At 38.2% G+C, this 21239-nt stretch overlaps 1 pseudogene; it reads right to left on the minus strand.

Moving 5' to 3' along the window:
* Positions 1-367: 367 nt before the first annotated feature.
* LOC138858274 (importin-4-like) lies at positions 368-21003 on the minus strand (annotated as a pseudogene).
* Between the last annotated feature and the right edge of the window lie 236 nt (positions 21004-21239).

Below are 21239 nucleotides of genomic sequence, written 5' to 3' on the forward strand. Positions count from 1 at the left end.
TTTGGATTCCAAAAATTTCTTTTTGTTCCCGAAGACTCTTATTCCGAGTTGCCAATTATTTGCTTATTTGGCTTTGCACCAACTGCTTTATGTTCCTTCGTTTTTTTAGACGCACTTATAACCGAACTCACACGTGAATACAAAGAAATGTATCGCAATTTCTACTTTTTGCATATAATTATTTGCAAAACGTTATGAGAATTGCACCAATATTCTCCGTACTACCTCAGCTGGCAGATGATTTTCAAAGAATAATTGAATAAAAACAGCTAATAAGAAAATTAACTGAAAGCTTTTTCTTGTATATTGTGTACCTGATTTCGCCTTGCTTTCGTTGTTTGTTCCGTTCCGGCTCGAAGGATCATAATTAACCAAGTATATTGCCAGCACACTTTCCGATAGCCTCGTCCTATTCACTCTCCTCAGCATCTTCGTCTTCATCTCCAGTAGACTCGTCAAATTGGCAAGCGACCTTGCCCTGGAGCACTTCTGTTATACAAGAGAAGACTACATCACGAAGTTCAACCGTTGGTAAATAGATTTGTTTCAACTTTTTCATAAGATCACTCAAATCTACAAGTGCAGACAATACAACAGAAACTTCTTCGTCATCATGCATAATTTGGGTATCAAGATTGTAATAGCATTGGAAACGTCTTGCAAATCTTGTAGTTTGTGTAGAGCTACAATGAAGGAGCTCAATGCGTCAATTGACACGTTACGTATGTCTTCCTGTGGATGATCGATACTCTTGTAAAAATTTGGATAAGATTTCTCCAAGTAAGGGATGAAAGCGACTCCGGTATGCTCGGCAAATTTCTGCAATGCTAAAATGTCATCCTCTTTTTCATGTAAATATGAATTTTCAACACGGTATCCCGCAATGTTGTTCAAATCATCATCCTCCCCATCCGAGTTTTCAATATCGATATCATCTTCGTTTTCATCGGCCTCCTCTGCTGGCGCTTTTATCCACCGCGCTTATGTTAATATATTCGAATGTAATTATATACGTAAATATATAAGATAATTTTTATTTATAAGATTTATCGGTAAATGCAATTTGCGTATTGCTTGTCGATGGAATGTATATATATGTATGTTTGTATTTTTGTCTTTTTGCTGTAGATTCAAGCTTTAATTGTTATTGTGCCTTTAGCTTACTTGTTGTTACGCATTCCTGCTACTTGCTTTATTAAGCCTAAGGGATAATGTCGGAAATTCGTTGAACGTAAATACTTGAACTTTAATTTTTTTTTTGTGGTTGTTGTGAGTATGGGTATTCAAATGTAAGCGCATAAGTTAAGGCAATCAATAATTTGTTAATCTAATATTTACAATATATACTAACTGACCCGGCGAACTTCGTACCGCCTAACAGTCAATTAATGTCGTGTTATCTTTTAGGTGAACTAATTTAGGCTCTGATGAAGGTAATACAATGATACAAAATAAATATGAACATAGATAGATATATAAAAGTATTTAATTATGATCAACAATACATACAGAAGGGAATACAAATTAAAATTTAGTACTTCAAACACGTGTCAGAAAAAAAAAGATTAAAATAAAGTATGTTGTGTAGCATGTGATGCACTCGGATTAACACCTTTCATTCAAGCACCTTATGGCAAACGACATTCTTTGTTTTTTTGACAGGCGCAAGAACAAATAAAGCGGATGGTTTACCGACACGTAAACATGCCGCGTGACCCTGTGATTTGGTAATCGTCATGGCGAAGGCAAGACGAATCGGGAATTGAATTCGTTTAAATTCAAAGGGATCATCGGAATCCTTGGAATAATAACTTCCCCGTCTCTAAATTTCTTTAAAATTCTTTGAATATCAACGCGAGAATCACATTGCTCATCAGTTTTCTTATCACCAAACGTGTTCCATTGCATAGTTTTAGTTGGTTTAAATTTCTAATCATGATCACTGCCAAGCCAACCCTAAGTTGCAAATTGTGCGGTGGTAAACCAGGCACATCCAAGGAGTCTAAAAATTCAGTGGAGTAATTAGTGGCTTCATCTGCGTTTGCTTCACAGTCGATAGATTTGAAAGAATACATAGTTCCTACGATTTGATTCTGAATTATAATATTTAGGTCGGAGTTGTCTTCAAAAAGATAACGGCGGACCGCCCTAATATCTTAAAGGATATACTTAAAGAAAATCTGTTGGGCAGTAATTTCCTTAAATTCGAAAAGGAAATTAGAACAAAAACTCTGGAGATAAAATTGATTGCGATATCTGACCAGTTTTCATATACTACAGAGTCAATATCAGCATTATCCGCATTAAAAAACCGACAAATTTTATTCTCTGTGGCAATACCTTTCGACGCCGCAGGATGGCTTTTTCCAATTATGATACACGCCAAAAGACTAATACAAGAATTATGGATAGATGGAACCGATTTGGATGAACCAATAAAACCATTTCGTTTAGAAAAGTGGTCCCAGTTTGCGAGCAATCTAAATGATATCTCACGGATACAAATCCCTCGATGGGTAAACTATGCCCCAGAGCACAAAGTCGAACTACACGGCTTCTGTATACGTACGCACACAAAGCGAGATTGCGACCACAAGCCACTTACTAGTAGCAAAAACAAAAGTAGGTCCTTTAAAAGTAATAAGTCTATTACGACTTGAACTGTGTAGCGTTACTACTAGCCAAACTAGTATCTATGGTGCGAATGCATTTAAACATGGCTGACTAATTCCGCAATTTTCCCACCACCGATTTTATCGTATACAAGGTTAACACGGCTTTAATATAATATTATTGTTATAAATATATAATTATAAATAATTATGAAATTTATCGTGTTTATGTAGGTAGCGCATATGTCCGAAAAGAATCAGCATTACAAGATCTGAAAGGTGCAGCTTGCCGTATTTTATCACACGGGTTGACCAATCGAAAAGAACAAAATGATGTGGCGATCAGGCCCGTAGACAAAAACGAATGCGTTTTGTGTGTGGTGCGTCGTATGTGGCGAGGACCTGTGAGTGTTCTCTAGGGTGCGCCATTATTTTCCCGGGTATAGTGGAGTGTACATGTAGAGGAAGGTTTAACCTATTTAACCATTCTGGACCCCTTGGCGAATATTTTTCCTAGTTTTACACATGTTTACTGAAACGGTATATGTATTAATTTCGGCATACTGCTTCTGAAGTAGCCGAGCGCGCAGTGGGTCAGATGGTGATGGAGTAATGTTATATCCATATTGACCTGTAGTGTATAAAACGGCTTTGATTTTTAAAATATAATTTGTATGCATTTTGATGCGCATTTAAGTGCTTTAAGGTAGGCAATTTTATTGTGCGGGTTTATGAGGTTTCGTATTTATTGTATTCTGCGGTTGTTTCTTGTAGAAGTTTTTTATTTGTATCGTTTATTTAAAATTTCTTTACCGTCGGCTTATTAAGGTTAGCGACTCCACGGCTGACTCAGATATGGCCAGAATGGATGCTCTTTTGAAACCTTTGAAGAGGGATCTTGTGAGAGTACAGTGATTAGCCGTGAATTGAAAATGGCATTTTTTTTAGTTGGTAATGTGGTAAATTCGATATATTTATGTTTGAGATATTCTTTTTTAAGGATGTTTTGGTTGAATTATATATATTTATGTTTTTAACACTGGAGTAGTCAGAAGAATTTCTGACTTGGTTTTTTGTGCCAATTTGTGGAATGTTGGAAAATTGTGGCTTTGATGGTAGTCGTACGACGTACCGGCCATTGTTTCATCGAGTAGTTGTGGCTTTGTAGAAGTCCCCACAATACTAATCTTCTGGGGTTGTACTTAATAGGAGGGAGCGTTTTTCTAACTCCCGAAATTTCCTTAATTGTGAATTAAGGGATTCTTTTGAATTTTCGTCAATTTAAGTTGTTGATGTAAACTTGATCTGCAACCAGTTTACTTAGAATCCAACCGAATATAGTATTTTGTGCCACAAGTGGGTTTGAAATTTTCTCAATACCTTCAAGTATTATCTGTGGTATGAGATCGCGGCCTAATAACTTTAGGTGTGAAACCTTTTGCCAATGCTTGCTATTTATTGATTTTAAAACTGGTTAGTTTTGTTGACAGTTGTAGCCTGTTTTGTGCCCTAGACGCTATAAATGATCGTTGTGACCCTTGGTCTATTAAGGCCCAAAGCTTAAACAGTTCTCCTCGGTGTACGATGGAGACAACTGCTGTGGGTAGAAAAATAGTACTCTACTTTGATTTTCGCTGTGTAGTGTTTGGGTTTTTAATGCCTTTGAGCAGCATGGTACTTCTTGGCAATTTTCGCAATATTGATTATCGGGATTTGCTTTTTCAATTAAACCCTTTTCTTATAAGCGATACTGTGGGGTGAGCTGGGATATGTGCTGTAATGAAGCATTGAGTGGTGTTTGTTACAATAGAAGCAATTAAATTTGCTTACAAAATTATTTCGTTCGTTAACTTTTAAGTGTTTGAACTTCTCGCACGATTGTAATTTATACCCTCTTATGTATAGTTCGCGTGACGTATGTTTTTTATGTTCGGTTGAGAACGTGTTTTATATAAGCTTCTGTTTATATTGTTGTTGTATCTACTTGGGGTCTGTTGAAGATTCTATTGTGGTCATTTTGATAGGTTTAGGTTTTAATAATTTTTGTGTCTACCCTTTCAGCGATTTCGTACTGGGTAGTTAGAAAGGCTCCCATAAAAGTAACGATTTTTCTGGTAATGCATATGTTTACCATTATAGGGTCCCTGCTATCTGTGAGAATATTCAGTCTATTAGTGTCTTTCGTTTTCATATCTAGATTTTAGAGCTTCCGAAGCAAAATTTAAGTTGTCGTCATTTAGTGCGAACTGTTTTACTATTGTGCCTGCTTGACCTTTAGTTTTGTATCGAAGGTGATAAAATTTTTGTGCAAGTGATAATTTTGGATGGTTGATGTATACGGCTGTAAACATGTCCCGGAAGGACGGCCGTTTTTCATAACCTCTGTAAAATGTTTCTATGTCACATGCGGGCACCTCGAGTTGGATGCCTGAACTTGCCTCGTGATTCTGTATTTGTGGCAGCTCTACTTTCGGATGTGGGGTAGGTACAATTGCATATACTTATTAGCTTTAATTGATCAGAAATCATAGATTTTCTTTCTTTGTACTGGTTTAAGCAGTTTTCGTATATTGCGTAAGCCGATGATTTAAAATTGTGTGGTAGGTCCAAACTGTCATATCTACATATAAATGATAATTAATACAGAATACTCTTTTACGTTTATAAGAGTTGTTTTTTGGACTAGATAAGTAATTACTTGCGAAATAAATGTTTTAATTTGTATTTTATCGTGAATATTTTGTTGTGAGAGTCATTTTCATTTTCTTAATTAAGTTATTAAGAATCGCACTTTTAATTTAACAATACTTATTATGTCCTTATGTTGATGTATTTAGGTACACCCTAATACACGGACTTGGGAATATATATATATATATTTATGTGCTCATGAAATTGAGAGCTCGTTGAAGAGATCAAAACATTTTGTACACAAGTATTCACGGATTGTTTGTGCGTATGTATGTTTATTTTCTAATGCAATTGAGAGCTCGTTGAAGAGATCAATGTGCTTTTTATTGTTTTTTTTATACGCAATACTGTTTATTTGTTACAAGGGGTATTGCGGGATATATGCCAATGTGGAATTTGAAAAGATGTACATATACATATGCACTTATGTTATTGTATTTTTTTTTTCTTATTGAGTTTTTTTTTTGTTTGCGTTTTAATAAACAATACAAATAAGAAAATTTTATATAATATTTAATATATTTTTATAACAATGTTGATTTATTTATATGAAAATCACTTTTAAGTGAATGTTAAATTAAAATGTTAATTAAAATTGTATATAAGAGTTTACTATTACCCAGCGGAGGGTAGACAGGCAGATTCTAGGCCGTATGATTATATACTTGAACATATAATATGCGTACAGATGTTCGCATTACGAAGAGAGCGCGAAACCAAACTTGCAGGTACTTGTGCAATTATGTTTATATGCTATTATACTTATGTTAAAGTAAGTATAGATATAATAGGTAAGCATATATGTATTTTTTGTTTGTTTTTCCCTTCTTTGTTTTTCCTTTCATATTTTATAATTCTTTTGCTTACGTATTTTATGCAATCCTGCTTGTTGCTTTTTGTTTGTTTTTATTTTAACCTAAGGTGTATTGCTGGAGAAATGTGCAAGTATATACTTGAATTTGTTTTTTGTGTTTGTTGATAGGTGCGTTGGAATACATAGAGGTAAGCGTGTAGTTAGGCAATAACTTAATATTAATTTGTGTTCTTTTGTTTTAATATATAAGTATCTATTAGGAAATATATGTTATACCGACTGTAGTCAGTTTTTCCCTCCAAAAAACACTGTAAGACTGAGACAGTTTGGTAACCGTTTTTTTGGTAAACGTATTTGTTATAACCGGTTCTATATATGTATATAAAACTGTAATTTTTACATACATATATGCATGATAAACTAAAAGAATAGCAAAACGATACGACTCACTTTATACTCCCTCAGGGGTTTTCTGAGGGGATAATATATATGTATTGTATGTCCGTGTGTGTATTCCATTTTTGTTAATTCCTTCTCCGCTTCCAGTTGTGCCTGGTTTTAGTGAGTGTTGTTTTTGTTTATTGTTGTTTGTTTCGCGCCCATTTAAATTACTTTTATTTATGTTTTTGTATTTAGGTACTTTAGTATTTCGAGCTCGTTTGTGTTTCTGGCAGATTGTATTTAGCGCCCGATTTGTGAGTTTTTAATTTTTTTTAAATGTTTTGCAAATTTTGCACTGTGTATTTACATATGTAAATGTGTTTCTTTATTTGTGTTTTAACAATTGAACTTATTGCCATCTCTGTTTTTGTTTTTTTGGTATTATTGCATATGAGTTTTCTGTATATACATATGTGTGAAGATATGTACTTTTATGTATACATATACTTGTACATATATATTGTCACTGCACTTCTCTGCTTTGTCAACACACTTTTGTTCTGTAGTTTTGTTTTTTTTTTTTTGTTTGCGTTACTACATTTTTTTTTATTTTAGCTAGTTACCGCACTTTGCATATTTTCGATATGTATTTTTTCCAATAGTGCCTTTCTGTGATGCTCGAAGGACCATGACTAATTCCCCAATTCGTTGAGAGCACACACCACCAATGATAAAACATTTCACCACTTCACTTATAATCGCGTGGATAATTTAAATAAAAATGCGATATATACAAGGTTGACACGGCTTTAATATTATTGTTATAAATATATTATTATTAATTATTATGAAATTTATCCTATTTATGTTGATAAATCATATGTCCGAAATGAAACAGCATTACGAGTTCTGAAAGGTGCAGCCTGTCGTAGTTTTATCGCACGGGTTGACCAACCGAAGAGAACAAAATGATGTGGCGATTAGCTCGTAGACGAAAACCCGTGAGTCTTCTCAGATGTGATGCGTCGCGTTAGGGTGCGACACTATTTTTCCGAGTAGAGTGGTGTATGAAGGGAGGTTTAACCCATTTAACCAATGGCGAAATACAAACTATATCTGTGGTCCGATTCGGAAATTGTACTAGTCTGGCTGGAAGACGTATATTTCCAATCGAATGTCTCAAATACTTGACCTAGTAGGATCAGCCACTTGGCGACACGTAGCCAGTGCTGACAATCCAGCTGATCTAGAAACAAGAGGGTGCAAAGCCCTGCACCTTGCCACCACCAACCTCTGGTGTAACGGCCCTCGTTTGTTGATAGGATCTCCCGATTATTGGTCACAACTGCCCATGCGTAAAATATTTTCCAGAGAGTTAACAAACCGACTCTTTTCTCACAACATTGCAGGATAATGACATCCTCGAGCGAAAAGCAAATACTCAAGTGCATTACCTCAGCAGCGATATATCACTATTGAGAGAATCAAAACCTATTGATAAGAGATTGGTTCTAAACCCATTCCTCGACACGAAAGGTCTAGTTCATGTGAATGGTCGGCTTGCCAATTCAAGCCTAACGATTATTACGCCTTGGAGCGAACGCCATCCCATAATTGTACCAGAGAAGTATCGACCTACGCATCAGTTATATCCACATATTAATGCTTGTTGCTGAACATCGCCTCATGCAACATATGGTCCGCCAGGAATTTTATATTCCCTGACTTAAGCCCCAAATGAAGAAGTGCATTTCTTGTGCAAGCTTGTCGTAGTTCTGCACCACGCATAAGCAAAAGATGTGAACACAGATTATGGCATCACTTCCCCGGAATGCTCCACTTTGGTCTGCCTTCTGCATTACAGGTGTCAATTTTGTTGGGCCGTTTCAAATAAAGGCGTCCAAGTTAAGGTCTCCCACTCTCATATAAAGCTGTGTGGCTGTCTTTGTCTGTATATAATTCTTTCCAAAGTTTTCAAAGAAAAACACTCACCACCATTCACTTTTAATACAATTGTAATTTTATTTTGTAATTGAAAGTACGGGTTTTATACACTCCCTAAATACCACAATCACTTGCGACGCAGCGCAGAGAAGAGGAAAAAAAATGTATATAAATGCCTTTGATAGCAATTTAACTGGTTCGGATCAGATCCGCTGATGTGACGAATCCACGGATGACGGTGCTTTCGCTGCAAGTTCAAAACGAAGAAGAGCCAAGCCGATTCTCGTGTCCGTGGTTTTGTTGATGGTTGGTGGAGTGATCGCCCGGGGTGTTGTGTATCCTGGGTGGTAGGGTCGTTGTGTGAGGTGTATGTTGCGTGAGGTGAGGTGGTGAATGTTGCGAGAGGTGATGTGGTGAATGTTGCGTGTCAGTGATGTGTGAGGTGTGTTGGTGTAAGTTTTCGGGACGACGTAGGCTCATTTAGCCATCCCGGCCCCCCTAGGCGAATATTAGCCTAGCAGACGCTGAAGTTGTCGCAGCGTGTATACGACGCTGCTCAGCCCAGTGGCACGGCGGGGTGGTAGCCGAAGCTGGCTGCGGCGCGTAATTGCTTCGTTGCGTGGGCGCCAGGAACGCGGCTCCGGAGGGGGGGCCAAACGGCGAGATCGTGCTGATGTGTGTCTGGGGAGTCGCCTGACTACGCCGCGGCGGTGGGATTCAGTTAGTCGACCACTGTCGCGCCTCGCGGTGCGGTGAAGGAGTGTGTGATGTTGCTCACCGCACATCTGACAATGGCCCCTTGACTCACATGCGGTTGTTGCATGGGTGTGCGCCAGACAATTCAGGCAGTGGCCATGTGCCTGGGCGATTTGCTGTCGTTGGACTGGTGGCATACCTTTAAATATGCCGCAATGTTGCAAGCGGTGTGAGCGACGACATAGCGGGCATCGGAGGCGATGCTGCTCCGCAGACAGCGAGGATGACGGGGTTAGTGGCCGCGTGCCACTACGAGGAGCGATTGGAGGGGCTGTGGTAGCCGTTGTTCGGGGTGCAGGATTTGCCCCAGGGCAGTAACGGGCGAACGTATTGCTGGCGTTGGTGTTGGTGCATTTCCGTCCATAATGATCTATATGGGAAAAAGTTATTTAGATTATAAGTTTGTCGCATGATTGAGTTGGAAATTTGGGCCACGTTAAGTGGCATAAATGGGTCGTTTGGTCGATCGACCTTTTACAGGATTTAGGTTTTTTTTTGATTTATTAATTTTAGCGGTTTTTGGTTCTTATCGGGTTATTATTTACGTTTGTTCGGTATTATTGGCGGTGGGTAAAAAGCATAGCTTTACGAGCGGTCTCGTTAGTGTTCCGGTTTGCGTACGGAGATCGACCATTCGGATGTGACCATCGGAACCATGGTGAAGGTTTTCTATGCGGCCAAGCCGCCATTCAGTAGGGGGGAGACAATCATCGTGTACTAGTACGCAATCTCCAAGCTTCGGCGCCTTTTCTGGAGCTTTCCAGCGGTACCTCTTGTGGAGGTCCTTTAGATAATCTTCTTTCCAGCGGCGACTAAAATAGTGATGGAGAATTTTGATTCTTTCCCATCGGTTTAATAAGGATAGCGACTCCACGTCTGGCTCAGGTATGGCCAGAATGAGTGCTCCTTTGAGAAAATGCCCAGGAGTTAGGGCGGTGAAATCGGAGGGATCTTGCGAGAGGGTTGTGATTGGCCGTGAATTGAGTACGGCTTCAATTCGAATTAATAAGGTCGAGAATTCTTCATAATTAAACTTGTAGTTTCCAGCTACTTTTTTGAAATGGGATTTAAAGCTTTTCACAGCTGATTCCCATAAACCACCCATATGAGGAGCGCTTGGGGGGATGAACTGCCAATTAATGCCTTGGGGTGCGTACTTCTGTACAATCTCAGGTGAGACTTGTTGGATAAAGTCCACAAACTGTTTCTCAGTGGCTCTTTTGGCTCCAATAAACGTTTTGCCGTTGTCACTCATAATTTTTGAAGGAAAACCACGCCGTCCGACGAAGCGAGCGAATGCCGCGAGAAAAGCCTCTGTCGTCAGATTTGTACATAGCTCAAGGTGAAGCCTTTCATTAAAGTGGGAGATCTTAACATTGAAGCCTTTATCTGGAAAGGCCCAGCAAAATCGACACTTGTTGTTGTGAAGGGCAGAGCAAAGTTGCAGCGTTCAGGTGGAAGTGCTGCCATTATCTGCGTTCGCATTTTTTGCTTGTACGTTGTGCAAACTTTGCACATGTAAATGCACTTCTTTATTTGAGGCTTACGACGGGGAATATAAAACTCTTGGCGGACTATTTGTTGCATGAGGCGGTGCTCAGCGTGTAGCATCAGTATGTGGACATAATGCAGATATGATGTGGCAAGCCGTGCTTTTTCTGGTATGATTATAGGATGTCGTTCGTTGTATGTCAGGCTGGAGTTGACAAGCCGACCATTCGCACGAAGCAAACCCTTTGTGTCCAGAAATGGATTTAGTACTAAAAGTGAGCTCTTTTTATCGATTGGCTTCGAATCTTTTAGCAATGATATTTCTCGGCTGAAGTAGCGCGTTTGCGTAGATGCGATAAGAGCGCCTTTTGCTTTTTGTAAGTGTAGGTGCGTTAATGTATCGCATTGGGGGTATATTGGAGGTGTTCCGTTAACTTTAGTTTTGAGCTGCTCTATAAATTTGATCATGTATGCAACTACTCTGAGGGCTCGGGGGAACGATGAGAATCGCTCAAGGATGTCAGTATCATCCGATGTTGCATGAAAGGAGTCGATTTTTCGACTTTCTGGGGCAATTATATTGCGCATGGGCGATTGTGGCCAATAATCGGAAGATTCTGTTAACCATCGGGGGCCATTCCACCAGAGGGTGGTGGTGGCAAGATGCAGGGGTTTGCATCCTCTTGTACCTAGATCAGCAGGATTGTCAGCACTGGCTACATGTCGCCAAGTGGCTGATCCTACTAAGTCAAGGATTTGAGACGTTCGATTGGAAATATACGTCTTCCATGCATGTGGTGGTTTTTCTAACCAGGCGAGTACGATTTCAGAATCGGACCACAGATATAGTTTGTATTGTGCCATGTTTAAATGCGTTTGTACGATGGACACGAGTTTGGCTAGTAGTAGCGCTCCACATAATTCAAATCGTGGTAGACTTATTGCTTTTAAAGGAGCCACTTTTGCTTTTGTTACTAGTAAGTGGCATGTGGTCGCATTGTCGCTTTGTGTGCGAACATATATAGTTGCGCAATATGCCTTTTCAGAAGCGTCACAGAAGCCGTGTAGTTCGACTTTGTGCTCTGGGGCATAATTTACCCATCGAGGGATTTGTGTCTGTGAGATATCATTTAGATTGCTCGCAAACTGGGACCACTTTTCTAAACGCAGTGGTTTTACTTGTTCGTCCCAGTCGGTTCCATCAAACCATAATTCTTGTATTAGAATTTTGGCTTGTATCATAACTGGCGAAAGCCATCCTGCGGGGTTGTTGTACTTTCCTTTTCGAATTTAAGGAAATTAGTATCTAACAAATTTTCATGTGGTATATTTTTTAGAATATTAGGGTGGTTCGCCGTTATCTTTTTCAACGGAAACCCTGCGGTATTTAAGGCTTGTATCACTTGTGATAGTGACTCGTATGATTGTGGAAGACTGTGACTTCCAGACAAGATATCGTCTACATACGTTAGTGTTTTTAGCACTTTGGTTGCCAGAGGGAATTCTGACTTTGTGTTTTCTGCCAATTCGTGCAGTGTTCGAATGGCTAGATATGGAGCACAATTGACGCCAAAGGTAACTGTTTTTTAATTTATAGTCGCGGAGTGGACTATTGGGAGATTTTCGGAAAATAATTCGCTGAAAATCTTGATCGTCTTTATGTACGACTATTTGTCTATACATTTTTTCGACGTCTCCGTTAAATACGTATTTGAATATACGCCAATTTAAAATTAGTAGCATTAAATCTGGTTGGAGCGTGGGTCCCGTAAATAGGATATCATTTAGGGAATTCCCCGAGCTGGTGGATCTTGATGCATTAAAGACAATTCTTACTTTAGTTGTTTTTTTGTCTGGCTTTACTACTGCGTGATGAGGCAAGTCAAATGAGTAATATTTGCCATTTAGGATTTTTTCGCATGGGCTTACTTCCTCCATGTGGTCTAAATGGAGGTATTCTTCTAACACGCTATCGTATTCTGGCTTAAGCTCACCTTTTTTAAGTAAGTTTTTTTCCATACTTAAAAACTGCTGTATAGCAGAGGTGCGAGAGTGACCTAAGGCGAGTGTGTTAGGAAATTGTTGTTTTAGTGGTAGTCGTACGACGTACCGACCATTATCTGATCTAGTAGTTGTGGCTTTGTAAAAGTCTTCACAATACTGATCTTCAGGGGTTGTGATTGGTATGGGGGGGAGTTCTTCTAACTCCCAAAATTTTTTCAATTGTGAATTGAGGTATTCGTTTGAGATTTCCTCAACCTGAGTGGTCATGGTGGTAACTGGTTCCGAAACTAGTCCACTTATGATCCACCCAAAAACAGTATTTTGTGCCAGAAGTGTATTTGAAATTTTCTCAATACCTTCGTATTATCTGTGGTATGAGATCGCTGCCTAATAGAAGGTCTATTTGAGCGGGAGTGTTGCAGTTGGGATCTGCTAGCTTTAGGTGTGAAACCTTTTGCCAATGCTTGCTATTTATGTGATAGCTTGGAAGCATATTTGTAAGTTGCGGTAAGGCTATAGCTTCTGCTTGTATGTGCTTATCCGCTTGGGGGGAAATTAAGGTAATGGGGCAGATTTTATTAGAGTTTGTACAAAGTCTTTTCGTTTTTATAAAATTGTTTCGATCGAGTTAGTAGCGAGAGTCATAGTTCGCATGACGTTTGCTTGTACTGTTCGGATGTGAACGTTTGATTTTTGAAGAAGCTTCTATTTAAATTGTTGTTGGTACTGGCTTGGGGTCTGTGGAAGCTTCTATTTAGGTCATGTTGAACGGGTTTCGTTCTGACCATTTTTTTATCTACCCTTTCTGCGATTTCATATTGGGTAGTTAGGAAATCTTTCATTTGTTGCCACGTGGGGCATTTTCTTCGTGATGAGAGCGATTGTCCCATAGAAGTAATTTTCTGGTAATGCGGCAGTGCATATGTTTACCAGTATTGGATCTCAGCTGTCTGTGGGAATATTTTGTATCGCGCCCGCATTTTTGATTTATGTTTTGTATTAAGCTTCGCGCCCGTTTTGTTAATTTTATTGTTTTATGTGTTTTTAATATTTATTGAACTTTTATTTATTTTTTTTTTTTATTGTTTACCAGCATTCTATATGCACTGCACTGCACTTATTGTGCACTTATATGTACATATGAGTAATTATACTTTGTAATTAATTTTTTTTTTTTTTTTTTTATTGTTTAACAGTATTCCAGTAATGTGGCTATATGCACTGCACTGCACTTATTGCACTTAGAGATGTACATATGTATTTTTCGTTTGTAACCGCACTTTGTTTTAAACTAAAGCATTTTTTTCCTTTTTTTTTTTTTCTTAACTGCACGTACTGTTACATTACTGTAATTTTGCTTCTTTTTTTTTTTTTCTTTTTTGGAAACTGCACTGTATTTCTATATGTATATGTATATCACTTAAGGTTTTTTTTTTTTTTATAAATGTATTTTTTTTTTTTGTTTTGTTTTAAACACCCATAGTGCCGTCCACTAGGGCTCGAACGACCATATATAATTCTTTCCAAAGTTTTCAAAGAAAAACACTCACCACCATTCGCTTTTAATACAATTGTAATTTTATTTTGTAATTGAAAGTACGGGTTTTATACACTCCCTAAATACCACAATCACTTGCGACGCAGCGCAGAGAAGAGGAAAAAAAATGTATATAAATGCCTTTGATAGCAATTTAACTGGTTCGGATCAGATCCGCTGATGTGACGAATCCACGGATGACGGTGCTTTCGCTGCGAGTTCAAAACGAAGAAGAGCCAAGCCGATTCTCGTGTCCGTGGTTTTGTTGATGGTTGGTGGGGTGATCGCCCGGTGTGTTGTGTATCCTGGGTGGTAGGGTCGTTGTGTGAGGTGTATGTTGCGTGAGGTGAGGTGGTGAATGTTGCGAGAGGTGATGTGGTGAATGTTGCGTGTCAGTGATGTGTGAGGTGTGTTGGTGTAAGTTTTCGGGACGACGTAGGCTCATTTAGCCAGTCTGTTTTATGACAAAAGCAGTGCACCTGGAGCTTTGTACTAATCTGACAAAGGACGCTTTCCTCGCTCCACAAGTCCGCACCCCAAAGCATTAATTGGCAATTTATATACCCAAACGCTCCTCAAATGAGTGGTTTCTGGGAATCAGCTGTAAAAGGCTTCAAATTTTACTTCAAAAAGATTGTTGGAAATTAAAAATTAATTACGAGGAATTCTCGGGATTTTTAATCCGAATTAAAGCCGTTCTCAAGTCACGGCCTCTCACAATCCGCTCGCAAGATCCCTCCGATCTCACAGCCTTAACGCCAAGATACTTTCTCAAAGGAACACCCATTCTGGCCATACGTGAACCAGGTGTAGAGTCGTTATCCTTATTAAATCGCTGGGGAAAAATTAAAATTCTCCATCACATATTCTCAAATACATAAAGGATCTCCATAAACAATACCGTTGGAAGACTCCTAAGCACCAAAACTTGGAGACTGTGTGATCATCCATGATGATTGTCTACCTCCTACCGAATGCCGGCTTGGGCGCATAGAAAAGCTACATTATGGCTTCGACGGTCATATACGAGTAGTTGCTCTTCGTACGCGAAGCAGAACGCTAACTAGACAGCTCGTGAAGCTATGCTTCCTCCCAACCGCCGATAATCGCGACACAGCAAGACGCAAACAATCAACCGATACTACCGCAATAAAATAAAATAATCAAATGCCGTGACACGAGCATCCGTAGCCTGACAAATCTGCATAATCAAACAAATCTTTAATACAGATTAACATGAATGTACCCTACGCAGCCGCTTAACACGACCTCAACCCTCAACTCGTGTGGTACGCCCGCGGAATGGAGCATCAATACGGCGTCGACAGCCTAGATCACAACCACGGTCGTTCCACGGCTCTTAGCAGCATTGTGGCAACGCTACAACAGCTGCAGCGACTACTAGGCTAGTCCTTTGCCTAGAGGGGCCGGGATGGCTAAATTATCACTCAGTCCCCCTCACCAGAAGACACTGTCACACCAGAGAACTGAAAACAACGAGAAGGTGCAGATTCGACAGCGAACAATTTGTAGAATTTTATCAAGGAGTTCACCTCACATGCACGAGAAACAAATAACATTTTTCGCTTTTATAACAGCGGTGAATCTGTAAACATACGCTCTCTTAACATGACCAACCGACTAAGATTGAAGATAATATAAAATGTAAGCAAAACTGGGAATATTGATATGTCATTTGAAATATATTTTCTTTTATTGAAATATTATTTATTATTACTTTTAAATTATTTTATGTTAATTCATTTTTACTTTATTGTGAGTTATTAATAATAATTTAAACATATTTTGATATATTTCTTAAAATCATTCATTTACTTGACACCATTATGGAGTCACAAAAGTACAGAATTGTGTTTTGCAGTCGGCATTTCACATTCATGCTTCAATTTTTCTTTTCAAATGCATGTGTAAAAGCTCTCAATTTCATGAGCACATAAATATATATATATTACAGGTCCGTGTATTAGGGTGTACCTAAATACAGCAACATAAGGACATAATAAGTATTGTTAAATTAAAAGTGCGATTCTTAATAACTTAATTAAGAAAATTAAAATGACTCTCACAACAAAATATTCAAGATAAAATACAAATTAAAACATTTATTTCGCAAGTAATTATTTATCTAGTCCGAAAGACAACTCTTATAAACGTAAAAGAGTATTCTGTATTAATTATAATTTATCGCTGCGATTTTATCAGTTTACACTGAGAAAAAATTTAATCAACTTTGATACAGTAGAAAAAAAGTAGATAACATAACAAAAATGTTTAATGACGACAAAAATTAAATTACACCTGCAGAAGCTACACGCGCACAAAGCAAATAAAAGGAAAAGATATTTGTGCCACCAAATTTATTTCTGAGAGTGACAGATTAACACGATAGTGCACTCGATTTTCATTTTCACTGATTCAAGACATCTCTGAATCGTTATTGGAAATAAAAAACAAAATATTGACAATATTTGGACTCGTCTCCAAACGGCTCATGATGCCATAGTAGATTATGACAGTTTAGACCTACCACACAATTTTAAATCATCGGCTTACGCAATATACGAAAACTGCTTAAACCAGTACAAAGAAAGAAAATCTATGGTTTCTGATCAATTAAAGCTAATAAATGCAATTGCACCTACTCCACATCCGTGAGTGGAGCTGCCACAAATTCAAAGTCAAGAGGCAAGTTCAGGCATCTATCTCGAGGTGCCCGCATGTGACACAGAAATATTTTATGGAGGTTATGAAGAATACCCGTTCTTCTGGGACATGTTCACTGCCGTATACATCAACCATCCAAAATTATCAAAAGCGCAAAAATTGTATCACCTCCGATACAAAACTAAGGGGTCAAGCAGGCGCAATAGTTAAACAGTTCGCACTGTGAACCTTCTCTATAATCTACATTCTCTGTCAGAACCAAGAAAACAAAAAACGTGAGCTACGGCGTTTTGGCCCATTTTACATATTTATTAAAGCAAGTGTCAATAATTGCGCCAAAATCAAAGAAATACAATTTGCACCTTCTCGTTGTTCTAAGTTCTATGCTCCAACTACACCGCTTCATCAGGGTAAATAATGACACAACCTAATACAACACACCACACCTTGGAACACAACTCGCACTCACAACATACACGGCCACACTGCACACGATGTCACCACAAAAAACAGAGTGAGCTTATTGATTTCACCGTTTACTTATTGCATGTAAATATGTATGCTTACTGACTAAAAAACTATTAACAAAAAGCCGTTTTAACAACATATAGAACGGTTACCAAACCATCATACTTTCGGGCTTAATTTATAAGAAAAACCGAAAACAGTTTGGTACAATATAGGTATATCCAAATATATATACAATAAAAAATAAATAATTATCGGATGCCCTTATGCTTATCTTTATGTATACAAACACATCCATTCCACAAACACAAAGAATCGAAAAAATATTATTCAAGTATTTACCTGCAAATATTTTCCGGCAATACCCCTTATTTTTAACAAAAATAGTAAGCAGGATTGCCTGAAAAGCCAAATAAAGAGAATCAAACATAAACAAATCAATTTGTTGAAGCAAATCTCTCTTCCAAAGGTTGAGCTTGAGCGAATACGATGAGGCTATCGTAGAGGGTGCTGGCAATATACTTGGTTATTTATGGTTTTCAACATTGTAACTGCTATGACTTATTTGGTGCCGTTCACATTGGGTCACAACACAGCCGAACAAACGCTGCAGAAGTCCATACCGTTAATTGTTAAATTTGAGGTCGATCAATTTGTTCATGCTTTTAAAATTTTCAAGAGTATGGCAGATTTGAATGCTTAATTGCTGAACAATCACATCAAAATGTTGTTGAAGTTCTGCTTGGAAACAGCAAGTAATGCCCTATCTTGAAACCAGGTAGTAGTTTTTATATATTATTTGTTTAAGTTAATTTTTAAAATTATTTCCTTACTTGGAGAAATCTTATCAAAATGTTTACAAGATGGTCGGTCATCCACAGAAAGACATACGTAAAGTGTCAATTGACGCATTGAACTCGTTCATTGTTGCTCTATACAAACAACAAGATTTGCAAGGCGTTTCCAATGCTATTACAATTTAAATACCCAAGTTGGGTCAAATTGTGAATGATGACGAAGAAGTTTCTTTTGTGTTGTCTGCACTTGTAGGTTTGGGTGATCTTTTAAAAGAGTTGAAGCAAATCTCTCTTCCAAAGGTTGAGCTTGAGCGAATACGATGAGGCTATCGTAGAGGGTGCTGGCAATATACTTGGTTATTTATGGTTTTCAACATTGTAACTGCTATGACTTATTTGGTGCCGTTCACATTGGGTCACAACACAGCCGAACAAACGCTGCAGAAGTCCATACCGTTAATTGTTAAATTTGAGGTCGATCAATTTGTTCATGCTTTTAAAATTTTCAAGAGTATGGCAGATTTGAATGCTTAATTGCTGAACAATCACATCAAAATGTTGTTGAAGTTCTGCTTGGAAACAGCAAGTAATGCCCTATCTTGAAACCAGGTAGTAGTTTTTATATATTATTTGTTTAAGTTAATTTTTAAAATTATTTTCAAATTTTTAGTTCGATATTCTTTAAAAGCGTGTGTCTTTAGTTTTTTTAAACTATATTTATTGTTTTTTTGGGACATTTAATAAGTTTATCCGCTTTTCCACTTTTATGTTATGTATGTATGTTTATGTGTTCGAACATATGTTCGGTCACTCAACTCTCAAATTCGCTTTTGGCATATGTATGTATGTATGTATATACTTATATATACGTACATATATTTTCTTTATGTACGCAAATAACATATATATATATTTGGATATTTCTTTATATTACACTGCACTTTTATTTCCAATAACTGTCACTGTACCTTTTTGGTTTTTGTTTGTTCACTTTTTGTCACTCCACGGGTTTTTTTATTTGTTTTCCAATAAATGAGCCGGTTATTTTTCACTATTTGTTCATTTTTTGGCACATTATTTTTTGTTCACGTTATTTAATTATTATTTTCTTTTATGTTTAATGGCCCATAGCTCCGTTCACTAGGGCTCGAAGGACCATAAATAATCAAGTACGAAATTAATTTTAATTTTACTCACCGCTAGCAAAATGAGTCGATAAAAACAAAGTGATTTTGGGAAAGCGGGTGCTCGAACCGAAAGATGTTCTCTCGTAAGCGAATCGATGCTAAAAAGAAGCGTATGGGATGCTTTTGTAGTCCCTTATATATCTATTGATTGATGGCTTTATGGTAGTGTGATCGTGGCGATGTTGTATATGTGTGCGTGTTGGTGCATAGTGTAGTAATGTGGAATGTAAGGGAGGTAGGTGCGGTGATGTGGATGTGAATTGATGGGGTGAATGTGGTGTGACAGTGTCTTATGGTGATGGGGAATGAGTGGTCATTTAGCCATACCACCATAATAACCAAGTACGAAATTAATTTCGATTTCACTCACCGCTAGTAAAATCAATTGATAAAAACGAAATGAATTTAAGGAAGGCGGGTGCTCAAACCGAGAGATGTTCCATCGCATGCTTTCGAGATATTTGTTGCAAATAGCCTCCGAGCATCCTTAGACTATAACGGCCATGCTTAAGTAGGCAGCACGGCGTGGCAGTGGGTCCAAGGCGGGCTCCAAAAGTTGCAATAATGGCGGAGTCAATTTCTCTGGTGGCACGCTCAGTGCAAGGTCCATTGTTTGAGTAGCCGTTGTCATCGGATTCGAGTTGTCTTCACCCGAAAAGTATTCTTCATCATCGTCTTCGTTTTCGGGTTCAGTTGCCATCAAATTGAAAACAATTCAAATTATGGGCTCGATCAACTTTCGTTTGAAAATCAGTTTTTTCTTAAGGCGAACGAACCAGCCAACGTAAGCCGCAACTTTTATGCGCATAGCGCTATCAAATAGGGCATTACCTGCTGCCTCCAAGCAGAACTCCAACAACTTTTTTATGTGATTGTTCAGCAATTTAGCATTTAAATCTGCCATACTCTCGAGAATATCAAAAACATAAACGAATTGGTCGACCTCAGGCTGCACAGCAAATGCTTGAAGGGATTTAACAATTAACGGTATGGACTTCTGCAACTTTTGTTCGGCTGTTCTGTGGCCCAATGTGAACGGCACCAAAGAAGTCATATCAATTTGAATGTTGAAAATAACAGGTGTAGCCATGTTGCCAGTTGATTCGGTAGTCACCAATGCAGCAGTGAACATTCCATTCCAATATGAAACCGATTCCATGTGCTGCAAAAATTGATCAGAGGCCGCATCAGCCAAAATAGGAAATGAAGACGAACCTAGCTCGCCTTGCTTAGGATCGGTAGAAGAGCAGTAGCTGTAGGTGAACTTTAGCACTTCGGTCATCCATGAGTCAAACTCTTTGGCTTCGCGACGCACCAAAACACCAACAAATTGAGCAATTGCTTTACGCTCAGACTTTTGCTGCTCCTGCATGAGGGCATAAAGCATACCCTGCTTAATAATTTGCTGTTGCTCAACCGGCACTTTGTTCCATTGACGCAATTTCGCAAAATGCTTCTTAAGTAGTGCAACAGAATATTGACGCACCTGTGGCTTCATTGTCGAGACGGCAATTTCGCAAAGAGCTGGTACAGTCTCAGAACGCTTGTAGGCCTCCTGTAAATCAGCGGTGGCCTTTTTGATTACACCGTTAGCTGAAGAAAGAAAATTTTTAATAATTTGGATTATTTGCTGCATTTTGGATTCCAAAAATTTCTTTTTGTTCCCGAAGACTCTTATTCCGAGTTGCCAATTATTTGCTTATTTGGCTTTGCACCAACTGCTTTATGTTCCTTCGTTTTTTTAGACGCACTTATAACCGAACTCACACGTGAATACAAAGAAATGTATCGCAATTTCTACTTTTTGCATATAATTATTTGCAAAACGTTATGAGAATTGCACCAATATTCTCCGTACTACCTCAGCTGGCA

This window comes from Bactrocera oleae, chromosome Y (assembly GCF_042242935.1).
Source record: "Bactrocera oleae isolate idBacOlea1 chromosome Y, idBacOlea1, whole genome shotgun sequence".
NCBI lineage: Eukaryota > Metazoa > Arthropoda > Insecta > Diptera > Tephritidae > Bactrocera > Bactrocera oleae.